Below are 17,293 nucleotides of genomic sequence, written 5' to 3'. Positions count from 1 at the left end.
CCAGCATAAACTTACATCAGAATCTTAGTCCAAAATACCCTAATGCTCTATAACCAAAGATGGATGAGAGGAAAGGAAGAAAGAAAGGGAAAGGGAAAGACAGAAAAAGAGAAAAAGAGAGTGCCACATGGCGACCTGGGACCTAAAGAAGCCTTTTCCATTCCCCCTTCTCCATTACAAATCCTGTGGGGATTGTAATAATAATAACAACAACAGCAACAACAAGAAAACAACAACAATATAAAGTGTTTTGGCTCTAATAGGAATCTATAAGGAGATTTTATTCATGTTTCAGGAGTTCATTTCTGCTACATACAACTATATTATAAATAGGAGGGGATTCATGTTTTAAATATTTGTATTATGAAATGTGTGGTCAACAGGTATGAGGATCACAGATGAGGTCACAGATGAGGAATGTTATTTTAATCTTGCAGAACTTCTAGTGAAGGAAAGAAAAAAAAAAAAGGCAGTGAGTCCCTTTCAAAGCTAGGACTGCCTGGATGCGGTCCATATGATGACATTTCTGCCAAGGAACAGGAATTCCAGTGTTAAAATCTGAAATGAGTAACTAACCAAAGTACTTGCCAGGAGCAATGAGTAAAGAAGAGGAACTGACAAAAGAGAGCTGATCAGTGCTATGCATTGCTAACTTTCAAAGCCAGTAAGTAGCTTCTTAATCACAGCCTCATCTGAGACAGGTGGTAGAGCACTCAGATTTATCTATACACCAAAAAAAAAAAAAAATCATTTAAATCATTTGTAGAACTCTAATTTTTAGAATATAGAGTAAAAAGGTAGAAAGCCACTTACATAAGCACTAACACATCAAAAAAGAAAGAACTCTATTAGTAATATGTGTTAGTAAAGAGGGAGAGGAAATAATAGTGATTTGAATATTTTCAGTTATTTCTCTTATAAAGTTCCTCCTATTGTAAAAATCATCATTTATTTACAAAGTGTTGGAAAAATTTATTTGAATTTTCCATTATTGAGGAAAAATGCCCTGTGCAGTAGAGAACTCTAGAAACTGATTTTCTAGAAACTAGCTGTGGCCTAGCAGAGGTATTACATGCTGAAAATTGAAGGATCTGTCTATTGTATGATGCATAAATACCACTACAGATGCCACTGAGCAGTGTATAAAGTTAATACAGAAACACAATGATTTGGTACATACCTGAATTTTATATTCAACATACGAATACTTGAAATTAAAAATCAGTGTACTGAAATTAAAAAATAAAATAAAATAAAATAAAATAAAATAAAATAAAATAAAATAAAATAAAATAAAATAAAATAAAATAAAATATTTTGGTGTTATGTATTTTAAGCTAACATAAGGAGAAGCACTTCTAGTGACATATTTCATCCAGCTCTGTTGTACTTTTTGAAATACAGCAAAGCACTATTCAGAGAGACCGAAAGAAATGCTGTTTCTGTCACATCCAGGAGATGGATGCCTGAAGTAATGTGCCCATGAAGGGCAGAGACAGGCAGAAGATGACCACAGTTACCCAGAAAGCTTGTGTAAAGGCAATTGCCCCTCCTTTTTAAAGGATGCATGGACATCTTTTAGCAATATGAACTGTAAGGAAAGAAAGAGAAAAGCAGTCTTTTCTTCAATACTGAACACAGGAGATACCAGAGTAAGAAAAGCAATGCTACAATTCATTTCAAACATTTGTAGTACTTGTGTATTATTCATTGTCTATAGGAACATGCCATCTTTCATTAAAAATAAATAAATAAATAAATAAATAATACAAAATATATATATTCTAGCTTCTGCAGCTGCCAAGATAAGCTAGAACACATGACCTCAGTGAACCTGAGAGATTCGCAGGCAGTGAGGTAATTAAAATTCCATTCACTTCTGTGAACTGTTTGCTTGTTTGTTTGTTTTTGTCTGATGATTTTATGCCTTCTAATGATCTTTATGACACCTTAGTCACGACTTCTGAATGTTCAAGATGAGCAGCACCAAAGCAATTCTTTTCCTAAAGCTACATCACTTCTCTGCACCACTGCCCAACACCTGCTGAGAATCTTCCCCAGCTGCCAGAGTAATTTTTGGCAAAAATAAAAAACAACAATGCCATCTCTTTGTGAGGGAATGTAGTGAGGCATGAAGTACATCTGTTCATGCTGTGGTCTTTGCAATATGAATTTGGGATAGGATGAGCAATGACATTATACTCTTTTCCTGATGTGTACTCTGACTGAAATTTTATACCAGCATGTATAGTGGGCCTGCCAGGACAGAAGCACATGTGTCACTCTTGTGGTCCTAGATCATATTCCTTCAGTTTAATAGATTTAACAACTTTCTGGTTTGAAGCAGGTGCTGTTAGTGCCAGGTACTGCTAGCAGCCTGGCAGACAGTCAGGATTCACATAGATTCTCTCTGATTATTTTTTTTTTTTATAATTTCTTTTTATAATGATAACTGTATTTGTAAGTTCTGACACAGGAACACCTTAAGCTGCTGTCAAAGAATGCTTCTACACTCTCTCCATTGGCAGGATAAGCTGTTAATACTGACTTTCATGTTTAACATATTTGGAGTTAATTGGATTGCTTCTCCATCTTCCAGTTGCAATCAGTGATTGCCTGATAACTCTGTGCAGTTACAGCTCATTCATACAGACCATCACTCATATCACTGATTGCAGGAGAGTCAATTTCCAGAACACAAATGATTTCTGTGTTGTTTTAATAGTAGTTGGATAGATGGAAAAGATATCTTTTGTGCTGTAGTGCAATATTATGAGCTGAAATTTCTCAGGGGAAATTTATGTTGTCTGAAATTATGAAATCAATGGAATACTGCATTTTTGAGATGCTTTGTTAATTTGTCTTAAGAGATCCTTCTTTTATTTTCTCAAGCTGATGAGATGCATTGATTAAGACGTGATGAAAAGCAGATCAGCTAACAATCACAGATCTTCAGGAAGACATAAATGTGGAATATTGCTCATGGAAATCAGGTATTGAGAAATAGTCAAACTTTTGAAAAGTTAGACAAAATTACTTCATTAGGTTTGAAGGGCACCAATCTTTCACACAAACATGTGAAACAGTCCAAGCCTTATTTGCAAGAGGAAATACTCTAGCCATTTTCACATATGGGGTTTGGAGCACTATTCTGGTTAGTTTAGGTAATCTGATTAACAGTTCCACCTTTAAGTTCGGAAAAGACAACAGTAATAGTATATGATATCTAATGCCTCTTTACTGGAAATGTCCAGCCTCTGTTTCAGGGTATAAATCAAAACAAAAAGTATGCAGCAAAGGATTAAACAATAACCACAAACCTGAATGGAGTTCTTTGTACATAAGATCTTTCACTAAAATTTACATTCTAAGTGAAGGGAGTTAGGCGGTTAAAAGGAACAAAGACGTGCCTCTGTAGAAAATACTTTATCTTACTGACCCAAATTTCTTATCTTTCCCGAACTTCTAAATTCCTCAAGAGTTTTCTTTTTTTTTGTTATGCTAATTTTTATAATAATCTATATTTTTCAGTTACTTAACAGTGTTCCAGTTGTCTACACATACTTGAATCAGAAGTTTCTTCTGATGTGGTGCATTTCCTGAGCATAAGTGAGGACTATTACTTAGCATGTGTGTAAATACAAGAAAAAAGACATCTGTGCTTCAAGATTTTTTTTTCCTTTCAAACTAGGAGCTATTTTTGGTGTAATTAAATCTCAGATGTTATACCTCACAAATTTCTAGTATATTTGACAGGTTCTACAACAGAAATTACATGAACTCTATACTTAGATGCATTTCTTCATTATTTACACCATGCCAATATTCTATCTCAACTTTCTCTGAAAGTATGTAAATAAATAATTCATAGACACTTTTACTTAAGGGTCAATCCTTTGTGAAAATAGTCCAAAATTAATAGAGATGGAACTTGTGTGAAACCAAGGCCTTGAATCATTTCTGGCCACATGAATGATTTACTGACTGAGAACACCTTTCTCTTCAAAGGTTTTGGTAAAAAAATAACTATTGTAAGGTAGAGATATCACACAAAAAAGCACAGACGTGTAGGGCTGCTAGGATGAAAGGGACCGAAGCAACCTTATATAAGGAAAGACTGAGAGAACTGGGATCTTTTAGATTTGAGAGACATCTTGGGGATGGGGGTGCTCATCAATGCATATAAATAGCTGATGGGGCTCAGTAAAAATGATGCAGCCAGGTTCTGCTCAGTGGTATAGAGCGAAAGGACAAAAGGCAGTTGACACTGACCGAAATACAGGAAATTCCACTTAAACAAACAAACAAAAAAAAATACTGAGGGTGGTCAAACTGGCACAGGTTGCCTAGAGAGCTGGTGGAGTTTCCATCCTTCGAGATAAGTAAAACCCATCTTGGTCAACCTGTTCTAGCTGACCTCGCTTTAGCAGGGGAATTCGACTGCATAATCTCCACAGTCCTTTCCAACCTCAACCATTCTGTGACTGCGGAAACTATCGGAACTATATGACTATCACACCTTAGTTAAAACACAGTTTTATTAGAGATTAATTATGCTGTCCAGACTTAAAGATTGAAGAAATACAGTCATATCTGTCATGTACCTATAACTGAAGCATTCTGGAAATTGCTGTGCTGGTACCAGCTGGACAGAAAGACTTGGCTAGTAAACTAGATATCAAATCCCTGATTTAGCTAAATGAGCTGGTTCACATTTCTGAAGGTAACTGTTTAAGTGTCTTCAGACATAATGTCAGTTAACATTCTTAATTCCAAGTCGAATACTTCCCCGGAAGTGTTCAAGGCAAGGTTGGATGGGGCTTTGTACAACCTCACAAAGGGAGGTGTCCCTGCTCACGGCAAGGGGCTTGGAACGAGATGGTCTTTAAGGTCCCTTCCAACCCAAAAAAGTCTATGATTCTATGATTCTATGATTCTATGAATCTGATTTCACACTATAAGATGTGAAATAAAAAAGCACCATCCAGGAGTCAAACACACAGCTTTTATCTTGGTGTTATACTCTGCTTCACTACTAAGCTGACAGCAGCAGCAGTCATGTGAAGTAGCCTGTCAGTATTCAGACTGGGACCAGTCAAGCAGGCTGAGTCTGTGGTGCTGTCAAAACATTTGATATTCCCTCACTAGAGTGCACAAGAGTTTCAAAAGTGGAAATTAACAGTCTAAGTGCTTTAAGTGTGTTGAAATTTTACCTCATTACTTCTAGGAGGAAATCTAGTTTTAATTAAAGTCACCAAGTAATGAAGAACACAACTGTGCCAGTGATTAATTGACCTCTTTTTACTGATTTTACTGATATGCCCGATTCTGAAAAGAAATTGTAACAAATTGTAAATTATTTAACATAAAGGTGACTGCAATGTTAAGAAGAAGACAGAAGGAAAATAAAATTTCACATAAAAAGACTGTAGTACAGCCAGTAAAAAAAAAAAAAAAAAAAAAAAAAAAAAAAAAAAGTCTGACAACAACTTGGTTGTAATTCTTAAGACAACATAAATTGCTGGAGACAAATTATGTAAACATCATAATTTTTGTCATAGCTGAAAAAACTAGGCACTCCAAGTGCCTACAAAGCATATGATTAGCAGAAAGGAGTAATATGTTGAGTATGCTTTGAAACACATCTACCTGATGCCTTTCAGGGTGTCATAGAATCCTAGAATATCCAAGTTGGAAGAGACCCAGAAGGATCATTGAGTCCATCTCCTGGGTCCCCAAAGGCCCACACAAAAAATCAGACCACGTGTCTGAGAGCGTTGTCCAAATGCTTCTTGAATACAGCTTGATGCCATGACCACTTCCCTGGTGAGCCTGTTCCAGTGCCCAAACACCCTCTCAGTGAAGAGGTTTTTCCTGATATCCAGCCTGAACCTCCCCTTTCACAGCTTCAAGCCATTCCCACAGGTCCTATCACTGGTCACCAGATCAGCACCTGCCTCTGCGCTCCCCTCGTGAGGAAGCTGTAGACCACAATGAGGTCTCTCCTCAGTCTCAATAACTTTAGAGTTTCTCAGTAATTTTAGAGATTATAATAGAAACATAGATCAGATTTTCCTTCTCAATGCTGTTGTCAGTGAACAACACATCACCATATTGCAGAGGTCTCCTGCTTTTTTATTAGTAAACTCTTTCCCAATATGGTGTGCTGTATTTGCAGAGGGATTACCAGATTTTCTGAAATGTTCATGGCAAATATCTCTAGTAAATCTGCCATGCCTAATAAATGCTGGATTAAAAATCCCCATCATCAGAAATCTCTGAACCAAAATACACAATGTTTAATAATGACTAATGTATAATGATTGTCATCTGTAGAGAATAACCCAAATGAAAAAAATAATAATAATAAAAATAAATAATAATAATAATAATTTAAAAAACAACAACCACAACATATGCTGCCTGAAGAACCATTGCAATGTTAGTCCAGGCTGTTAATTGCAACATAAAATCAAATGTCACATATATGTTTTTAGAGATTAGTTCATCATCTGATTGTGTTTTCAGGCTCTTGTTTTAAAACAGGTTATATTGATAAACTTGATAAGTGTGTAGATAATGTGTGCCAAAAACATGCATTGCAGAATAAGTAAATTTAGAATCCAAAATATATTTTGCATACAAAATGCACAGAATATGAACAGACACAACAAAAGGTAAGGGTGGAGACTTCAAACTGTTCTGGTAGTGAAAGAAACATCAGTGGTGAGACAGTAAAGGTTCTCTTTGTCCACAGAATGATCACAGTCAGTTTGCTTAGAAACTTTCTGGAGCTGGTTCAGACTTTTTCCCTCTTCCCATGTGCACAACTTTGTTAATTCTTTCCTACTTCTGTCTCATTAGTGCTATTCAACAAACTACTTAATTAAATATTTAAGTTCAGATACAAGCTATTTCTTTGCTTAAAGATAAATGCATTCTTTGGTGTTTTGTTCATCTGGAATTTTAAAATTAATTTTCTTTCCTCACAAGTTCCCCCCCCCCCTTTTTTTTTTATGACAAATCTCTGCAATCAGTGCCAGCATATTTGGAATAATTTGATTATCTGTCATTTCTAACTGATAAGATCCCAGTTTTTCTGCCAATGTCATTAGTGAAAATAGTACAATAGTTCCCAGAAGTAACTTTCTATTCAGCTCTGTTGTGGTTTAGCCCGGCTGGCAGTCAAACACCACACAGCCGTTCGCTCACCCTCCCCCCTCCCTCTCCGGGATGGGGGAGAGAAACGGGAAAGTGAAGTCTGTGAGTTGAGATAAAGACAGTTTATTAAGACAGGGAAAAGAATAACAACAACAACAATAATAATAATAGTATTAATAGTAATAATGTGTACGAAATAAGTGATGCACAATGCAATTGCTCACCACCCGTTGACCGATGCCCAGCCTATCCCCGAGCAGCCGGCCCCCCCCCCTCCACCCCGGCTAGCCACCCCTATATATTGTTCAGCATGACGCCAGATGGTATGGAATACCCCTTTGGCCAGTTTGGGTCAGCTGTCCTGGGTCTGTCCCATCCCACCTCCTGCTGCATCCCTAGCCTGCTCGCTAGCAGGACAGAGAGAGGCTGAAAAGTCCTTGGCTTGGTGTAAGCACTGCTCTACAACAATTAAAACATCAGCATGTTATCAGCGCTCTTCTCATTCTAATCCAAAACATAGCACCCTGCCAGCTACTAGGAGGAAAATTAACTCTGTCCTAACTGAAACCAGGACAAGCACAAGCTCTGCTGGTCTTATAAATGAAAAAAAAAAAAGGCAAGGACAGGATATGTATAAAAGCACATCTAAGACTAAAACCCACTCTCAATAGTGGGAATTCAGAAACTTTTAAAGGAAATAATAAGCAATTCCACAGAGTTAGATGGAGAATAGACTGAACTGATGTCTGAGTTTATTAAAGCAGAAATCCATGGAAGCAGTGTAAGGCTCAGAAGACAGTGGAATAAATCAGATTATATTGAAAAGTGAGCTTGTCCTGGTTTCAGTTAGGACAGAGTTAATTTTCCTCCTAGTAGCTGGCAGGGTGCTATGTTTTGGATTAGAATGAGAAGAGCGCTGATAACATGCTGATGTTTTAATTGTTGTAGAGCAGTGCTTACACCAAGCCAAGGACTTTTCAGCCTCTCTCTGTCCTGCTAGCGAGCAGGCTAGGGATGCAGCAGGAGGTGGGATGGGACAGACCCAGGACAGCTGACCCAAACTGGCCAAAGGGGTATTCCATACCATCTGGCGTCATGCTGAACAATATATAGGGGTGGCTAGCCGGGGTGGAGGGGGGGGGGGCCGGCTGCTCGGGGATAGGCTGGGCATCGGTCAACGGGTGGTGAGCAATTGCATTGTGCATCACTTATTTCGTACACATTATTACTATTAATACTATTATTATTATTGTTGTTGTTGTTATTCTTTTCCCTGTCTTAATAAACTGTCTTTATCTCAACTCACAGACTTCACTTTCCCGTTTCTCTCCCCCATCCCGGAGAGGGAGGGGGGAGGGTGAGCGAACGGCTGTGTGGTGTTTGACTGCCAGCCGGGCTAAACCACAACAGTGCTATTCTTGAAAAAAAAAAATAATAATAATAATAAAAAACACTGCAATGTGAATCTCAGCAAGATACTTTGCATTCATGCTTTATTTTTATCCGTCCAAATTTAAAAGCATTAATTTAATTCCTGAAGCCCTCTGTTTTACCTTTCCATTCCTTTTCCACTGGCTCACCCCAAAAATCCTGTTTGGTTTCCCCAAGAAAATGTGGTACACAGAGTTTAAACATCCTCCCATTTTCACGTGCATGTACTCTCATACTTCAGAGTTCTTTCCCTCATTTCTGAAGAAAGCCTGACAGTGTGACTCATTAAAATTGAATACACAACTCCTGTACTTAAAAACTAATTAAGTAGCCCAGAATATTTAATTCCATTGAGGGTCCCAGGTTGCTTAGGTGTATCTGAGCATATCTTCCTTAAAGCAATTTCTGGAAGGAAGAAAGGAAGTTAATGAGCTATTCTCCCAAGGGATTTTCTCCTGTTTTCTCTCTGAATACTGCTTGGACCATTAAAATTCATAGAAACTCATACAAATCTAATGTACCACTACGCTTATTTATTTCAGTGTACTAAAAGCTCATACTGCTACGATAACAGTGAAATAAAAAAGTCTAAGTGAATACAAAGTTAGCCACACCAATTTTTTTTCATTTTCTAATAGAAGCAAGTATATCAATTGTCCTAGATGGCTAATGTTTTTATTCAATGCTGGCTTAACTAATTGTCTGGTTATTAATAATAATAATAATAATAAATGAATACTCACTGCTAAGATGTTAAATTTACACAAAATGTTTGAGCTTAATTTGATAGCATTATAGGAAGAAAAAAATTGACAAATATTTCTTGTAAAATGGCCCTACAAAATGAAAATTTCATAAGTTTTAATTGACTGTAATTGGAGCCTTGTGGAATACATCGTATTTAAGTGGTCAGTGACATTGAGCAAGCCATGTCTGCTCTCTTCTCTGCCTTGTACTTAGGGCTTGAGAAGCCCATGCATTAGCATGAGCAGTACTGTACAGGAACCCCATGCTGGAATTCCCCATGCTGGCCTGTGCTGTGCAGTGGTGAGTATTATGACGGGTAACTATCAGGCTAGAATGACTTTGAGATGCATGACTTTGTTACACAAAATAAAAGGCATCACAGTATAGGAGTGAGGAACCTCCCTACACATGGGGCCTGCACAGCATGTTGTGGGAAATCATCTGGGTTCTCTCTGATGCTGCAGCACTGAGGGACCTGAAGGGACATAACATTTATTTGCTACCTATATTCCTCTTTTTATTCTGTCCTATTAAAATGGCAATTTTATTATGCTATTTGTTGTCAGGTCATTTTTATGGAGAGCTGGAAAGAACCCTCTCCCTCTCTCAATTTCTCTCTCTCTCATCTTTGTGTGGAACATGGAATGTCAAATGAAGTTTGTATGCTTATGCAAGGCCATGGGTAGCAAAAGGAAAGTAACACATATTGCTGAAGATGTAAAACCAGACAAAGTCAACAAAAATTGCACTGTGCAAGCAGAATTTACCTCTTTCTTTCTCCTTGGGTATGCACAACCATAATGTTTTACGTAGCATAGGAGGTGGATGCTCTATTACCTATTATATACCGGTATATATCTGATTTTATCCCCTGTCAAAGAAAAGAAAATATCTAATGTATTCTATGTGCACCATTACAGTGTAACTAGACTTAACCATTGCTGAGAGTTTCTGTTTCTGGGAAGCATTTGTTTTGAAATAATTTGTACAACATGATACTTCTGAAAAAAATGTCTTGATGCATTCTATGTGATGTATGCCCTTTCTTTTTTAAGTTGAATAGATATAAAAGAAACTACAATATTTAAGTACTTTTGCTTCATCATCACACGATCTATCTTAGAATATAATGGGACATTACATTTACTATAGGCATTGTTAAAACTAAGACATCATAAAATAAATGAAAAAAAATGCAATATAAATAACAAAAATCCTATCCAAAGAATGTAATTTTCAAGTAGAGGCTTTTTTTTTTTTTTTCTGCAGAAAAAGTTTCCTAAACTAGTTACTAGATATGTCTTGCAGTAGACATGTAGCAAAGAATATACATTTTTTAAAAAATAAGTTTTGCTAAAAGTGACAGTTCAATGAAAATTCTCCAACCTTTTCTATTTATTAAATTAGCATAATAATGGTTGCTACTCAATAGACAACTACTGATAGCCACCGCATGGCAGGAATGCAGTTAAAATCTGTTTGTACTACAATGAGGAGAGACAGTGATAAATTCGTCAAATGCAATAAACGAAACAAAATCCAAAATTACTCAGAATCCCATTTCAGTAGAAAAGTGACTGAGCAGTAAATACTCAGTTTGAGAGTACTGAGAAAATATATGCTGACTATTGAGAATATATATTTCCTCCAGTGGAAAGGAATGCACATATTTCACAGTCAAAGTGACTCTTCAAAAACACAAATCTCCAAGCTGGGCTCATTTAGAGATAACTAATTTCAGAACTGCTAAAGCAAAATATTTGATTTTGAGAATTGTAGGCCTGGATGAAAAGAAATCCAATCTCTCTTCTAATTGGTCTTCCTTTTTCTCCATTTAGTAAACCGATATGAAGCATCGAACCCCAATTATATAAAGAAGCAAAACAACTTCATTCTAGCATTTTTACTATACAAATAATGAACATTTCTGGGAAGATAAATGATTTTGTTTGTTAGCTGTCTTTAAGAATAGCAATGTCCAGTCCACAGAACGGAAAAATACAGGTACACTGACATTTCTAATAGCCTTCAAGGGTGTCTCTCAAGCTAGGCTAACCAGAGCATGACTGAACTAACCTGAAATGCTACTCACAGATCAGAAAATGTCCTTTGGATCCCATCAGAAAGTAAAATCTCACATATATCTATAGTGACCAATAGGGACTTTGGTAGAAGTGAAAGATAAAAGAATTTCATCAATTTGTTTCAGTGCTGTTCAAGCCTTTTTTTTTTTTTTTAAATCTTTCCTGAGCATAATTTATTTTTGAAATGTTTTACATGAAAGAAATGTAAAAGTTTAGATTCATTTGTTTTCTTTCTGTTGCTTACTCAAAATAACTGCCTTTGTTATTCATGATAAAAGTATGTATTCATTCAATTCCTAGCAAAAGAGCACATGTATTACTTTTTCAGACTGAAAACCCTCTTCAGCCTTTTATACCAATTGGGAATTTTGAGGTACGCCATTATGCATAAGTATTTTGAGGCACGCCATTATGCACAGGAAGAGAATGAGGAATGAGGGAATGAGGTTGGAGTTTTCCTCAACTTAAAACATCATTTCTTAATCTCAAAATCCTCAACTATGTGCATTGTCTGTTTAATCTTACTGAAGAAACTCATTCAAGAAGTTATCCTTCTAAGGATGGAGTGAGATATTCTCATGTGCAGTATTTTTTCTGTGAAAGAATTTGCGTGCTAGACTGCAGTTTATGTTTGTTTCTTTTCATATTTAATCAGAAAATCTTTGAATTTTTTTTTCTATGCAATGTCTGTCTCTAGAAATGAAGTATTAATTGAAATAAATACGCTACGCAGGAGCTGGTTTGGGACATTCCTTCCAGCCACTTACGGAAAGCCAACTATTGCAGACAGTTATAGAAATGTGGCTGAAAAATAGTGAAAGCAACCTATGACAGTTATTAAGGTAGTCTTTGAGATCCTATATTTAACACCATACTCACGAACCTATTTACATATTAATCTTCTACTTAAACTATTTCTCTCCTCAGTGATTGTACAACTAATGGCATCAGTGAAAACAAAAACAAAAACAAGAGCGCAGACAAACAAAGCAGAATTCAACACCACATCCAAACTATTTCTACTATTAGCCTGCAGTGATTACGTTGAAATAATAAAAGTTATCATAACAAGTTCATCAGGAAAGGAGAACTTCTTCACTGAAATGAGTTACTGTCAGTATGTCGGATCCTCTGTAAATTTTGTCTGCCAATTTAATCAACTACATTAAAAGCAAAAATATGCAGAGTAGAGTGCAAACCTTAGGGTTGAGGAAACTCTTATTTCATCTGGCATTGGTCAAGCCAGCCTGGCTATGCCTGTGAACATTGATATGCAGTGCAGTTTGTGCTGTCAAGGCCCCAAGATGAAGCACCATAATGAGCCTGGAAAGCATAGCTTTATTTAAGCATCACTGCTAAAGTTAACTCTCTTTTACCTAGTTTTGTATAGAAACAGCTAGAACTAGAAAGGGAGAGAGGGCAGGTGAGACATTTTATTTTTAATTGTAAATCATTGGAGCAGAACAAAAATGGTACCAAAAGTTTATACTTAATGGTTTCTGCAAGAATAAGTCTTGGTTTATTAACACTGATTCACCAAAAACACACCCCTAAAATTATCATTAATGAAAATCCACATCATATGGTAACCATAATTAGAGAGTCTCAATTTGCATTTCTAATTACAGTAATGAGAATTTTATTCAAAGATATTTGCTTTCCTTGTCTACAGCAAAAGCTTATTTAACTAAACTTTTGTTCAACTATTAGCAAAGGAAGCATAGGCAGGGGGTGTCTAAGTCTTTTTGAGACTATTGATGAGGCTTAAAACAAGCTGAAGCCTGATGTGTGTTTTGAAATAATACCTTGTAAAAAAAAAAAAAAAAAAAAAAAAAAAGTACACTGTAAAGTTAAAGGGCAATCTAACATCCCAAAACAAAGCATTCTAGACACATACCCACATTGCCCAGCACTAGAAGGTTCAGAGATATGCTAACTTGGCTGACTGCAGTGTCACCTAAAGATATTGAAGCTAATACTGAATTAGATGGTTTACATAATGTACATGGGTTGAGACTAATTTGTTTCTCAACTTTTATTACCCTGGGAACAGTGCCAATATGTCCACTTGGTCTTCTAGCACCCAAGTTTTCTCTGAATGAACTAGTGTAATCATCTATCCTTTTTCTGTCTGTAGTTCTCCTGGATTGGCTCATGCTCCAGGATAATTTTTAAACTTAAACAAGTCTCCTAGGTAAAAATCTTCACATACGGTACAAGGCACTCAGTTAGACAATCACAGCACCGAGTATACAGGTCCAAGCAGAAAAAATTCAGCTCTTGATACTAAAAAATCCACAAAGGAAATGTTACTTGAAAGATAAGCTAACAATCATGAAACAAAACAAATGCAGAAATTAGGAAAAATCTCAGGCTAAAAAATCATAAACAATTCTGCTTCTAAGCACTGCGTGTACTGCTTTCCAGTGCTGGTTAAAAAGGTATTGCCCTGCACCTTCTCTGAATAGGAAGAACTCAAAGGTGGGTTTCCCAATTAAAATTTGTTGCAGTTGCTAGTGTGTCAGTAGTAATTAAAAAACAGAATTGCATTAATACATCTACATTTTCTTATTTCCTTAATTTCAAAAAATTCTGGAAGTCTGTGACTGAAGATGAAGACACATTTATTTTGTCAGATGTTTTCCTATCACTTGTACAGTAAAATAGGGTCTAAAAACTCGGAAATCTTTCCAGTCGAACCACAGGTGACAAATAATACATTAACCAGCAATGCTATCAGCAGAAACAATTTATGGAGCAGTAAGCCATCTGTTTAAAATAAACTTAATCTCTAGAAAAAAATATAGTATTTAAAATACTCTGGTATTTTATTTAGACTTAAAGAAATGTTCATACAGTATATGGGAAAGTGTCTTTAGCATAACTTAATACATCCTGATAACACCCATTTGAGACAAAATATCACAGCATCCCTCCCTTCTTCTTCATTTTGCCACTTCTTTTCCAACTGCCTAGGAAAAAAGTCTTTCAAAGATCCCAGAAGTTTATGAGTTGTGAACAGAATGAATTCTTCATATAGCAACATGGATGAATAAAGTATCTTTCCTTCTGTAAACATGAATTTGACAGAAAATATATTGCCTAATTGACAAATGTTTTTTTTTCTTTTGACAGAGGAGAATATTATAGCTTAGAGCTGTAGGAAAATAGAATTTCACTTTCACAAATCATTAAAAATGTCTCCTGTATTAGCACGTGACAAATTCATAACCTACTTTTTTATATTCTGGAACACAATTTTCTTTAGAAGGCAAAACTCATAAAAATTTGCTTTTAACTTAGAAGAGTGTGTTTTTTCCCATGCAAACAATTTTTATTCTATACTTCTTAAATCTTGCAAAAGAAGATAAAATTTTAGCAGTACTGAGCATAAATGCAGCCAAAAAAAATGCAATACTTTAAGAAAGATAAAGTGACAGGGATCAAAATAAGCTATTCTGTGACAAATTGTCTGTAAATTTGTCAAAGCCTGGCCAAAGATTGATTTTTAGATACTCAATCATCTGTAGCATTTGAGTTCCATCCAACAGACTCCATCTGCTTTAAGCTTTCTTGCCTTTCACAAAGCCTGTCCTCTGCTATGTCCTGAGTTTCTTGGCACAAGATGTCAGAAGTACCCTTCTAACATTGATAGCTAGGAACTAGCCGTGGGTACAAGGTCTTTGCCTGGCAGATCAGACTCATCCAGCAACTTCAAGTCTGTACAAGTACTACAACAAAAATACACATATTTTGTGGGTGGGTTTGATTAATTTGTTTGTATTAGATATTTTAAATTGAAATGTATGGAGGCCAAAATCAGTATATGAAAGCATGGCCGGAGTGTCCTTTCCTACAAGTACAGATCTAGACAAGAACAATAAAATATATACAATTTCTTCATGGTTCTTGAGCATTTTCTAGAAGACCACCAATCTTTTATGACTATAGAACATCTGAACATCAGTTCAATACAAGACCATGTAACATTAGGTAAAAAGAGTGTCTTTACAACAGATTTGCCACTCAGCCTTATCTAAGTAATCAAAATATTTTTCTTTTCCTTCTTGAAAATACTTTCTTTATCATTCTCTCCTGTGTTAAAGCTCATTTGTCTGCCCTACCAGCCTTCTTTGTTCAAAAGCGTTGTGATATCGCTGCACCTTCAATGGCTTCATGAACACCACTTATTTTGGGTTCTGAAAATGACTCACCTTTAAGACAGATACCAGATGTCACCATTTACAGTTTAAAAAGAATAAGTTAGGACTAAACTGAATTATTATTGTATTATCGGACTAAATTATTCTGTCATAAAACACAAGGATAAAGAGTGATAACACATTTTGCTGCAAAATTGCAATCAAAGTCTTCATAACACTGTTGTGCATATGCAGTCAATAACACAACTAAATGACAAAAATTGTCAGAAGTTTCACTTATGTTAAATTCATTAACTTAGATGACGTTTTGAATTTGCATCAGTGTATTCATTTCTTTGTTAGAGTTCACAGAACGCTCAAGATCCAAAATAATTGGGTTACCTATTGCTTTCTTCATTAAACATAAAGACAGAAAAGCTCAATAGATTGCAATTGTCACTGTATTTCACTACCATTCTGCTTTAAAAAATAATAATAATATAAAATAAATAAAAAATAAATAAAAAATAAAATAATATAAAAAATAAAATAAAAATCTCTTTAGCAGAGAAAATGTCACAGAAGAGTTTTCCTGTCAGTGAGATGTTATGGCAGTTTTTTGGTTATATTGGCTAAAATCAGGAATAAGACTTTATTCTTTTGTTCTTGTCAAGTTTTGCTGTCAATGAGCAGTCAGCAGGGAGAAATTCTCCAGGTGGCATAAAGCTGTCATAGTAGCCAGTCTATAAAATAGCTCTGACCTAAGTGTTTACCCACATGTGAGTGTCAGCAAGATTGCGATCTCTAAATGTCTAGAAATACCAAGTCATTTTTCAAGGAGTTTTTGAATAGTCCTTTATTTTCCAGTGTTGCTTTTACAATTCAGTATTGTTCAGTTAATTTTTTTTTTAATTTTTTTTTTTGCTAAAGCCATGAGGACTGAGAAAAGCTTCTAATATAGGAAACTTGGGAATCTGATAAATGAATCAAAGGGGCACTTTCCAGCTCACAAGGCAGTGTGAGAGGTGGTAAGAATACGAGAGTTAACGATGCAAGGTCAGAAGCATTGTATTGTAGTCAAATCTAAACCCACAGTATTTCTGATCTAAGGTTGCAGATGTGTGTGGGGGGTTGTTTTTTTGGTTGGTTTTTGTTTTTTTAGAAAAGCTGGTTTAACCTCATGGTCCCTTTTATTGTAGCCATGTGGTGTTTTTTTTTAAGCAGAAAAGTTCCCTGACTGTTCACATATCCAAAAATTGGTATGTTAGCACAATGAACTGAGTGATGCAAGTAATGCCTGTCAGGGGCTTAATCAGTTCTTCTGGTGAATCTATAGCTTCTGATAAATCCTTCTGCTAAATAGGTCAATTTGAATTTTTATGGGCCATTTACTTATGCAACATTTTAATGCTACAATCTAGTGAATCCAGTGAACAGTTAGTGATCAACTTTAGTCTCTTCATTTATACCTCCTTTTTGTAAGTTACTGTATACTTAAACTTACTGAAGAACTCTGTGATAAACTATCATCTTTTAAACCCCAGAACAGCTTTACATAATGCAGATCACTTTACAGGGCATACATTAAACAAAGATGAACAACACTTATGTCTCAGTCTTGTTATCTTTCTGCTCCACTTTTTCACCTTTCTTGTTTATATTCTCCATGACTTCACATAATCTTTAATTTATGTTTTACCTGTCAATAGTAAACTTTTGTAAAAATAA

Source organism: Cygnus olor, chromosome 5 (assembly GCF_009769625.2).
Source record: "Cygnus olor isolate bCygOlo1 chromosome 5, bCygOlo1.pri.v2, whole genome shotgun sequence".
NCBI classification, from domain to species: Eukaryota; Metazoa; Chordata; class Aves; order Anseriformes; family Anatidae; genus Cygnus; species Cygnus olor.
Note: the sequence above shows the minus strand (reverse complement) of the source record.